The sequence below is a fragment of the Strix aluco genome, chromosome 16 (assembly GCF_031877795.1).
Source record: "Strix aluco isolate bStrAlu1 chromosome 16, bStrAlu1.hap1, whole genome shotgun sequence".
Lineage (NCBI taxonomy): Eukaryota > Metazoa > Chordata > Aves > Strigiformes > Strigidae > Strix > Strix aluco.
Genome location: NC_133946.1, coordinates 3,711,343 through 3,723,643, shown reverse-complemented (window position 1 = coordinate 3,723,643; position 12,301 = coordinate 3,711,343). Strand labels below are relative to the sequence as shown.

At 35.8% G+C, this 12,301-nt stretch overlaps 1 protein-coding gene across 1 annotated transcript in view; it reads right to left on the bottom strand.

The window, feature by feature from the left end:
- The window catches only part of CCDC73 (coiled-coil domain containing 73), an 84,153-nt gene that overhangs the window by 62,538 nt on the left and 9,314 nt on the right, over positions 1-12,301 (bottom strand). The window contains exon 3 of the mRNA XM_074842561.1: positions 1,308-1,406. The gene's annotated coding sequence lies outside the window, so the exon portion shown is untranslated. The remainder of the gene's footprint in view (positions 1-1,307; positions 1,407-12,301) is intronic.

Sequence of the window (12,301 nt, the reverse complement as noted above, 5' to 3'; positions counted from 1 at the left end):
ATTTGTCACTACAGTTGGATGCATGTGTACATAAAATACATGAGTCACGTCCTTATTGTTATAGTATAACAGCATCAATTTCACACTATCATTTTACCACAATAGCAACTGTAGGTTTTGATATTAACTAAAACATTCAAATGCCAGAAGTGCAACTGATAGCAATATCTTTAAAAAACTATTTTGAAATACATTCCCCCTACTATTTGACTTATCACATTTGAATATTGCATGTGTGCAGAATTCTCCAACATTTTTGTACAAAACCCCGTTCAGGTACATTTTTGCAACACCCTGAGTGACTTTTTAGAAACAGAGTAATTTATGCCTTTCCAACACAGGCTGAATCAGTTTTTAAGCACATATCAACCTTGATAAATAATTATTGATTTCCATTTGTTTATAAGTATTTACATACAAGAAACAGACAAAAACATCTGCCTTAAGATAATCTAAAGTGTTTGCAAATGCTTCCTCCAGAAAAATTACACTGAAGTGTAAGCATCGTGTTCTGTGCTTGGTGAAATACAGGAATGAAAATATTAGTGCATAAACTTTATCTGCTAAAGTCTAATGACTTCTGATCAAAGGGATGGCGATAAAAACATGGCTATCCCTATCAGATGCAGATACACAAGTTATAGGAATCACCCCTATGCTTCAGATGCAGCCCACTAAAACTGACATTTTAGCTGTAAGAAACACTTCTACAACTATTTGTGAAAAACAGTACAAAAGTTTATGCAACTGAAATAAATCCATCCAGATATATAATACATTCACATACATATAGTTATGTCTAGTCAGGAGCTAGAATTTAAATGTAAATATGTTAAGTTACTGTATTTTAAGGTGTTAGTGATGCTGTGGAACCATCAAGTCACATTACAGTTTAACAAGGATGCTCCAGATTTTTGTCATGTTAAACTAAAGAGTATGGAATACTGTCCACTTCTAAATAAAATTCTTTTGAAAAATATTTATATGCAAAAATGGCACAGTAGAACATCTTGTATAAAATTCAGTTATCAGTATTATAAATAAATAATCAAACCACACAGAATAAGGCTACCTTTATGATCATTAAAGACCAAAATACAAAATACATTTAGAAGCACCGCCTGGTTCATAAAAAGCAAAAGTCTCACATATACATTTTCACTTTCAAGGAAATGTCTTTTTGATACTGTTTAAATATCAGCTTTTATTGGAGAGAACTAAAACCAGATTTGACTTGAATCCATTTTTATCTTAAACATGAGATAAATCCTTAAGTTCTATTATAAGTTTATAAAGTTATAACTTACATATAAGTTCAGGAATTAGAAAACAAGCAGTCAGCTGTACCAAAGGAGCATAAGAGCCCAGACTCCACGATTACACTAGGAAGAGCTCACCAGGAAGCACTAGAAAAAAAAAGCAGGTGTTCACAATTTTCCAGATTCCAAGCAGCACATCTGTTTCACACTTTGGTTGCGTAAGCCAGGTGGGATTCCTCCATGATAAGATAACCTACTGGCACACAGGGTCATAACATTTGGACTATAAGACAACTTGGTTCATTGCCTATGTAGGGACAACAACAGACAAGAAATTTACAGTAAGCTACATCATGTAAGAACCATTGACTTAAGAATCTGTAAGTAAAGGTTTACGTGGCTTAACACCTATTTTACCGGATCAAGAGAGTTACAGCATCTTAAAGTTCTTGGGTTCAGTTTAATTAAAAATATAAAATAAATACCTTAAGACAGCACTCTATCACAATTGACTATTTTTTTCTATTTTAGATTCAGAGACTTTCTGTAGGTAGGGCTATTTATTTTTAAACTTTTACAGGCTGAAAAAAATTGTATGCAGTTATGTTTACCTTGCCTTAGTTTTTAGGGCTTTATAGAAAAATAAGTTATTTTTCATTTTCAGTAGAAGGTTATAATACTTCTCCTCCATCCCACATCTTCCAACAAGAATAAATACCATCCTTTTAGGGCTACGTTTGTGTACACCAGACAACACCCACACCCAACCAACCCACAATTCATCTGTACGGGTCCAGAAGGTGCAACTCCTTTGAGTTTTGAAGAAGCTATGCTGGCAGGTTACTGCCACACTGGGAGCTCCCTTCAGGTTCCAGAGTGCTGACAAGGGTGCAATGAGGAACTCATAGTGGATAACAGGATAGAAGATACTTTCTTGAATGAGGTGTGCTGGTTTAATTCTCTATTTTGTGGCCTTTTAAGGTTGTGTGGCTTTTGGGAATTGTTTTGGTTTTTAGCTGAGAATGGGTCCATTCACATGTACAAATCAAGCTACACAAATAACCTAAACATTTCACAAAAATGCAGGTTCTGGGAAAGAAGGCACTACCTCTAGCAATCACAAAAATTATGTATCTATATACAACAGGGTGCTATTTAACAAAAATATTTCCTTCCTACAAGAGAATCCACCATGCAACTCAAATTTTAAAGATGCTCTTCTACAGCTTTGTTAATAATATTACTGTATCTACTCATTGTCATCTGTTATCATAATGGTATAAAAATCATTATAGCATCATACAAAACCAAAGTATTTCCTTCAGAGTCTTCAAAACTTTAAAAGTTAATCAATTTTCAAAAAAATCCCAAACTTTTCAGTTTTCAAAAGTGTATTACCAGCCTTATAAGATAATTTGTTTCTAAAAGCTAAGATTAATATACCAGTATATTGGTTTTCACTTACAATGAATTATGTTCTTCTTCAAAACAGAATATCAAGACCTGGACTCTTTAAAAACTCTCAAAACTAGAAGACAATAAAAATCTAAGATTTGTATTTTTGTAGTCATATCATCTTAAATAAAAAAAATTCAGAGAATGGTGGGGCAGACTTGTGGTTTTTGAATGCAGAAGACAGTATGATTTACTGGAATTTTTTAGTAAATCAGGTAGTATTGTCAATGCAAAGTACTTAAAGGACCACTTTATACTAATTTTAATTCTAAATTGATTTATACTAAAATTCCATAGAACTGTCTTTTATTCATATATTTCATAAATGTAAATTTGGTGACCATACACTTAATGTAAGAACAGCTGCCCCAGGTCAGGCAAAGGGTCCTTCTACCTCACTATTTCGTCAATAACAGACAAAAATCCAGTTATAACTCTCTTCTATTAAATGAAAGTCATTCTTCTCCTTGACCTTGCAACTACAGGATTTTTAAATTAGCCCAGAGCACTAATTTGGATCATGTGTTACTTTTTATAGTGTAAGAGTCAAGTACCACATCACCATCAGCATGCAATTTATGTTTTGACAATACACCTTGAAGACTGGCGGAACCAGACCACTCCAAGGCTTTTCTAGAGAACATTCTCTATCCCTTTACTGATGGATTAATAATACTCTGCTATATCTACTCTATCTACCCTTTTCCATGCTCTTTCCTAAAGTTAGAAGTTACACTTTTACTAGCTTACCTTAACAAAATGGGACAGAATTGTCTAGAGGGCTCATGACAGAAATTCTGAAACAGACAGTGCATATAGTATAAAGCCTGTTACTAAAGAAAGCAAAGATGCTGTTCTTTGCTGCTCTAACAGCTGAAGACTTAGAATAACAGATTTATTCCATATAGTAGATATCCCACAATTCAGTGCATTTTATCCAAGGAACAGATTTGTGAACTTGCTATTATTCCTTATTTTCCAAAGACAAAATAGTCCTAGTCACATCAAGTTGTTCTTATCTATGGTATTAGAAGCTTCTGGGCTAAATTCAACGGCATTTGTTTAAATGCAAGATAAATGCAAAGATTTTTTTCTGGAAGATATACCCTTGTTCTAAAGTTGCCTTTGTCAAAACCCAGGAAAGTATCACATCCTATGCAGCAGGGAGACCAACATTACCTCCATAATAGAGCACAACAATCGTCCTTAACAACATGCCTTAGAATCTTTGCTGACAAAGCCATCATTAGATACCAGTAATCTGAGACAATCTGGGACAATAAATCCAAGACAATCAAAAATACAACGGTTAAGCATGCTATATATATACTCACAGTATGACAACAAAAAAAATGAACGAAAGCTGAACACCACATTCCTGAGAAGACCAAACTGATGACCCAGAAAGCATATGGGAAAGTCCCTCTGTGAGTCTTTTTTATTTCATGTCCAATACTTGATTTTGATGAGATAATAGCTGTTTCAAGCAATTATCACAGTGCTCCAATTCCACTTTTTAAGATCATAATCCAGTAATGATTACTCCCATCAAATACAGAGCTATAGTGAACATAGCTAGAAGAGTGGAGTTTTTAAGCATGTTTTGTCAGTTACTCCAAAATCTGTATTAGATACCTGTTGACTTTTGGATGAAATTTAAGAGATTGGAACTGCCTGTCCAAGTACTATATTGCTTGGGATCTGCACTTTCACTCATTACAAGAGTTTCTCTTCAGTAATTTGAATTCTTTTGATGAAAATATATAATCTTTCACAAGTTAGCCAGCCCAGGCATTTTCCAAAAACAGGTGATTTAAAATTTCCATATCATATAAGTTGATTAGTAGGTCTAACAAACAGAGAAATAAATTTTCAGAACCCTTACCTTCTGTAATAAAAAAATAATTACATAGTATATTGTATCTGTCTTTTATAGGACAATACTATGATAAGACCAGAGATAATAACAGAAGATTTTTTCACCCACCAGTAAAAAATATTAAGAAAAAAAAAACTTAATTCATTTCAGCTTAAATTAAGAGGAAAACATAAAACAGTTGCACTCTAATTGACTATAAAAATGTGTACCTACTTACAACATGTTTGTATGTGAGCTTAAATTCCTCTCCCTAAACTTCCAATCCTAGTATTTTTCAAGATTTAGTCAAGTTTCAAGTTTTCACCTATTAGTATAGAGACATTTAACTGTTCAAGGGATTAATAGTACCCAGGTTTACTCAAATCTTACAGGCACAGAAAAATCTAGAGGTCTTTTCGAGTCGAAAAGCAGTTTACCTTCGTTTTAAACACCATACTGCCACCTAGTCGACAACCCAATGAACTACGCTGTCCTCCTACTTGATGCACCGCAATTACAGCTAAAGCCATGGAATAAAAATTAAATCGTTTCCTAAAAATATGATTGTGCAAGGATTAAGGTATCAGAAGCTGTGAGAACTCCAACTTCCTCGTCCAGTAGAAGTACTCTGGCAGCACAAAGGAATCAGCAACTGCAGTTTTTAGTACTCATTTGCAACATGTCACTAGCTGCAAAAAGAGCAGACGTGTTAAGGTAGCATTCCAATGTGGTAGTTGCTACTTGTTTGTAGTTATAGTTGTGAAATCACTATATCAAGTATAAAATAAGGAGATGATTAGACTCAGTACCATAAAGTAAGGGATCAGTCAAAAAAAATATAATATTAACATTAAACAGACTTACACTGAGAAATGTATTGAATAAATTCACTCGTATGTTAGAAATGTAAAGATCTGTGAAATTTAGTTTTATCAATGAAAGAAGGCTGTCTGCTATGGAAGCATCATTCAGAACCATGTTGAGCTGTGGAGTGTTTCTTACATGACAGTCTCATTAAGGGGAATAAATTGCTCTCTTGGCTAAATCTAATCCAAAAGATTAGGGACGTGGCAGCAGGAAAAGCAAACACAGTCTCCTGTGTCAGCAAGTTCAGGCACTACTGATATTTAACTTCTTTCCAACATTTTGGAAATATCCATTTTATATTCAGAAAGATTTGCCTAAAGGCTGGTTTGTGGTTTTTTCCTTCTCTCTTCTTTTAAATGTTTCTGACAAGAAGTACTACTTCTTCAAACCATTCCTCAACACAATTTACACTAACATTTCTATTAAATATTTTGGGATCCCTACGGTAAAGCTTCAAAAGGAAAGAAATTATCATCTCAGTGGAGCATAATATGATAAGAAAATAGTTTCTTTTCAGCCTGAGCACCATAGATAATGTTGCTATCAGTGAAAAAAAATCCTGTTTCATAATTAGAACAATTTCCTAATTCTATATATATGCATCCTGGTATAGGTTAGTGTAAGGACATCTCTGCAGCACCAGGTTTGGAACAGCTCCCACAGGAGGTCGGGAATGGCAGTAGAAGGCAAGGAGCAGCCTTCTACCAGGACTGTCTCCTCCCCATGCCACAGCATCCCCTAAACTCCAGAACAACAGAGACTGCAGAAACCAGGCAGATGTTCTTCCCCCTCTTTGGGTACCCAGTCTAATACACGATCAACAAGTACAGGATTTTTGCAGGACAGAAGACAGAATGCATGACGTTTCTGAAAAGATGCATTAGAAGACCACAATTACATGTCACAGTGATAAAAACTTTAACGTAAAAGGCATAGGAAACCAAAACAGCAACACTGTTAAGATGACACATAAATATACTAAAGACGGCATTTTTAGAACTTTTCTCTTGTTAGCCTTCACCATGAACAGGAGAGGCAAGGTGACTGAGATCTTACTAGAAATACTCAGTAAATATGGATATTTTACATGTTTGTTCAAATTCCTAAGTGAAAGACAAGATTTAAACTTTACTACTGAGGATAAATTTTGCAGCTTGAAGCACTCTACTGTTGGCTACGTGCATAGTTTTTTTTTTTTTCAATTAAAAGTTATCGTCTTGACTATAGTGACATGCAACTGGCACTGGGGGGTCACAGAAAACTAAAGCAGAAAAGACACCCCCATTTCAAACCAGGAACACTGCTCTGTAGTTACCTGTAAGCTGAAACACACTGTAAGTCAGACACAAGCAATGCAATAAACATCAAATAAACTAAGTGAGGGTACACATGCAAGTGCAAGGAGAGAAAGAGGAAAAGCTGTCCTGTACTTTTTTGTCCATCTGGATTCAGAACAGACTTGGAAAAGGTGGCCCTGACAGAAAAGATGCAGCAGGTATTAATGTATTTTCCTCACAGACCTGTAGCATGGTGAAACTGTTCTTACGCTGAGAGGAAAGCAGCCTGGCTAGAAGCTTAAATAAGTATTTCCAGACTTTGGATGGGGCATTGCACAAACAAATCCATACGAAAAGCGAGAGACTAAGCCCTACATAATAAAAATGAGGAAAGACATCACTCTTTCTGGGACAGGCCCAAGATTATTAACAGTGCTATGGCCTCCCAGGCCCAGCTGGAAAACTGTTTGGGGTTTTTTTAAATCTTGTTTCCCCCCCAGTTCTACCAGAGCAGTGGCAGGTTATTCTCTAGCAAGAACAGCCACCCATAAGGCAGCACCGAAACACCCCCCTCCCCGGCTTACCCCCTTCTCCGGGCAGCAAGCCGGGTCTCCTCAGGGGCCCTGCCCTTCCCTCCCCACCCGCCCCGGCACCGCCTTCCCGCCCAGGCCAGCGGCCGCCTTCCCGCCGGGGCGGGACTGCTCCCCTCAGCTGGGCCTGAGCCAGCGCGGCTGCCGACGGCGCAGGGCGGGAGGCAGCACCCCTTGCTAATACAGTTAATTTTACTCTGACGGCAATACATAAGAGTAGGACACCCTTTTCAGTCTGAAATGCAAACCTCCCTGGAAGCGAGGCCCTCGTCCCCTTCCCAGCCCGGGGCGCTGCCGCCCTCACACCGAGCTCCCCCTGAGGGAAGGCAGCAGAAAGGCTTTATGCTTAGCACACTCCTAACATACCAAAGCAGGGAAATGCCGTTAATATACCCACAAATCCTTTACTCTGCCCTCTAGTGACACCACGCGTAAATTCATTTTTCAAGTGAATGGGACCCAGATCTGTTTTTCAAAGGCGTATCTGGTACTTTTTTACCTCATCTCATACATCCCACTATGCAGTTCTGAAGTGGACGAGTATTTTGCTGCAAGTTTGTACTACAGCTGAACTGCTGCATGGAAGAAGACCCAGATATAAGAGGAAGAAAGGGGATACAAAGTCCTACAACACAGGCAAAACATAATAGTATAATGTGAATATGAGCACTATAATGAAAATTATGCAGGAACTTATTTATCAAGGATTTACATTTAACATGGAATGCAAGCCTAAGTCATCTAATAACTGGCTATGTGGGTCCATTACTTTTGCTTGATCAAACTTGAAAGAGGCAAAAAGAAATCAGATAATGAACATGAGGAACAAATAGGTTTCCAGTAACTATTTCCTTTCCTGGACAAGGGAAATATGACTTGCAGAAATATATGTCCTATCTTAAAACAAAACAAAACACAAATTTGAAGGTAATATAGGAACCCTTTTCACTTATTTTCCTCTCTATGCTAAAATACAAATATAAACGTTAAAAAAAAAAATCTTTGGTTTTGACTCAATTGTCTGCATTTCACCTGGATTACTATCTTCAACAACAGCATGAACTTCCACGAAAGTATCACTTCTGTAAATTGTATAGCACAAGTGTCTTTCAATAAACTTCATAGCAAATAGTTATGTATATTTAATGTTACACAGAAATCACATTTTATGGAAAGATAAAACAGTCAATGAGGAACAAGTTGCTTTTTTTCCCCCTGAAAACCTGTGACTTACTTGGCAAAAACTAAAATACTTATTTGAAACAATGATACCTGGAAATGTAATATTTTCCAAAGTACAATTCAGAAAGCATTCTTTTGCAGAAGTTTTGAAATATGTAATCTAGATCTACCAGACAGGGACATAATTTGGACTGTCACCAGTAACATGAGATTTATTCCTGTCAAGGCCACAGCTGGAAGCTAAAAAATGAACAGAGCGAAGGGCTCACCTTCATGCTGATGTTTATAGACAGTGCTACAAATGAACACCAGATTAGTATATATAGCGGCTGTTGGAAACCATGCTGGTTTGTGATTTAGCACAGCACTCCAACCTTTGAAATACATTTGATAGTCTAAGTGGATTAACATACTAAGCAAACCTTTATCATTGCTCTAATGGTTTTCACTAGGAATTCTTATACCATTATTCATATACATTTATATTTTTAAAAAATCCCTTTTTGAAGAAAACTCAAATTATTTTAAAAACACTTCTAATGGAGCCTCTATATAACTAATATCTTCAGATGTCATCTCAAATCTGCACCCGACTTTATTATAAATACCTGATTTAGATCATGTGCACATTTTTTAAATACAACGTAGATTTGATAATGAAACATGCCAATCAAATGTTATGCTTCAGTAAATGCCTCTTCTCTCTCAGCAGGTGCTATTGCTAGACTTAAGTCAAAATCAGTTAATCTATACTTAGAACAGACAATATTACTGTTATCTTGAGATATTTCATGAAATAGTAATGTGACATTTATTTAGCAATTTTGGAATCCATCAAATCATATTTGTAGAAAATAATATTTGCAGTTACATTGGTTTGTGTTGTGTGGGTTTTTTGTTTGGTTATTTGGGGGTTTTTTGTTTGTGTTTTTTGTTTGTTTGTTTTTTGTTTGTTGGGGTTCTTTTTAAGTTCCTTATGCACATAGATGCCACCCCTCAGGCAGCAGTGCCTTGCCCTGGGCAAGGGGCAGCCCAGCTTGCCCTGAGCCAGAGCCCTGCATGGGGCTGGGGCTCCTGATTCACAGGAATTTGGGACTCCTGCTTTCTGCCAGGCTCAGCACCTGAGTCCCACTTCTCTTCCTCCCATGTTAAACAGGTCTGTAGGTCTTCCTATGCTATTTTTGTTACTTTTGCTCAAACCAGGGTGTGGGAAGGGGGACGCAAAGGAGAGAAATTAATTTCTTTCCATCATCCCTGCATACCAAAAAAATGTTTTTGGCCTCCTATCTTTGATTTTTAAATCCTTTCAGATTCTACAGTCTCAAGTCTTACCAAAAAGCTCTGTGTGTTAGATCTCATTTGTCCTTAGAGCAGCCGTATTTTCGTTGCTTCTTGCTCTCGATAGCTCCCCATTTTCTGAATTATGCCACATTCACACAAGACAGCCAACCAGCAATGGCTAATAAAGTTCAGTTGTTCTGCCTGTTGCAGAAGCAGTCCTGATCAAGAGATCAATTAAATGTATCCTTTAGCTTTTTGCTATCAGTGATGCTATTTACAAGTTAAAAACTGCTTTGCTGAACACTCACCACTAAAAAAGATTAAACCCCAAAAATGTCCGCTACAAATAACAAATTCCAAAACCTTAATCTGAGACAACCCCCCCCCTTTTGTTTTTAATCTGAACTGCCTCCTTAAAGGAACATTAACACAATCTTACGGTTTACTTCCTTACATTAAGGACATAAACTGCACTCACACAGCGTACTGTCAGCTAGTGCCTCACTCATGCAGGGAGTGCTGTTTTAAAAACTAAAAATAAAAAAAAAAAAAATCAAGCTGTTTATGTATGTAAAATAAAGTCTGTCTTAAAACAAGAAAATAATTTCTAGTACTGTAATCCTGAGCATCTCTCAAATACCTATTTCCAATACCTCAAAATAACTTGTTGACCTGTTTTTCAGTTCTAAAACTCTGCTCAGTAATTCCTAGCATAACAAAATGGTATCAGATTCAAACCAATTTTTAAATAAAAGTAAGAAAATATCTATCTTCTGTATTTAGCTCAAATAAAAAGGATGACTTTTTGACCACATAAAAACCCACAAATGCTACAAAGGTATATAAAGTCAGTCACAATTCTTCCTTAACATTTTTCTGGCATTTTTCAAAAAGGTTGTGGGGTGCTTAGGATTCTTTTTAAATATACAATTTATTTTTCTTTTTTGTTAAAAGAAAACCAAAACTAGCAAGTACTATCAAATTCAATGGATGATTTTATTGGGAACAGCATCAGACCTAAACTTAGCACATACTGACATCTGAAAGACATAAAGACTTAAGTCTTTTTCAATTTTGTTTTTCATAATTGTACTATGCAAAATAAGCTGGTGTAAGAGATTGGGGGGAGGGGGAGAATCAGAGACTCTTTGGCTGACTGGATGTGTTACATTAATTTCTTAATATGTGAAGGAGTGGATTACCCCTCTAACAGCAATGGGAAATTAGTTTCTTTATTTCTTCATTAAGACTGTGGGAGGGAAATTAATTTTCTACTCTGGTTTTCTAAATTAATTGAATATATCTTTATTAAAGTGATAAATATATACACATACTTTTTGGTTGAAAGAATTCTCTAAATTAATCCTAAACAGACATTTTTAAAGCAATTTGGAGGCACACGGTTATTTTTTTGTTTCATTTTCTGATGTTATAAAAATATTGAAAAAACGGATCATATAAACCTAATGTAATAAAGCTGTCTATAGAAAAAAAGTATATGAAAATAGTTTTTCTAGAATAATTTTTGTAGTATTAAATAGCATATTGCTTAATATTAATCTCCTCCTACTCTGACTGTATTATTTTTGTACCTATGTTCCTGCAGCTTGTAACACGTACCTAAGTCTCTATGCTTTCATACGTATAGGTACATTCATCAAAAATGCTTTTTGATTGCTCTAACAAGAAACTGTAGTTTTTTAAAAGCATCATCCAATTAGTTTGAATAATGAGGCAAAGTACCTTGAGGTGTCTAGGTATTTTCACGTGTGTATTGGTACTTAGAGGAATTTACAAACTATCTCAAAGTTACTCACTTTACTTCCTATGCATTCAGTGTTTTTATGTCTGTTTGTATTGTAAGTGTATGTCATATGGTGTACTTCCACCACTGCAACATTATAGTCTTTTATTTACATTCTTTGGTACTCTTTTATGCAAAGTAAATCACCTTAAAGTGAGCTTATGCCATTAGTATTTTTATTTAGCCTTCTATTGCATAAATAATTCTTTTATCTAGCATATTCCTTACTCAAAAAATAAATCATAAGCATTTTTCTAAAGAACTTGGACATTTAAGCATTGGAAAAAACCTACCAATGGCAATCGTGAATTTTCCATCTCCTAGTATCTTCAGATGAATACTAGAGGCCTTAGCAAACAGCATGCTTTGGCCAAACATAAGCTCTGGACTGAATACAAGAATACCACAGTGGAATCCAAGAGCTTACACCGTAAGGAAAGCTAGATTTGTTGGTCCTTTAGAACCATCAAGTCCTTCATGCACTTTTGGCCTAGAGGCTCAAGAGAGTAAGAAAATTCATAACAGAGCCCTCTGCAACTTAATTTTCCTCATGTACCTCAAATGCATTAAACAAAGAATATAATTTCTCATCCGTCATTCAATGACAATTAAAAGTCCATGCTATTTTATGGGGGCTCTGTCTCCCTGCACAAATAAGTAATCATGGCCCAAACTATATCAATATAGACACAGGTTATTTTAATTTAATCTTTTTTATTTTTTAAACT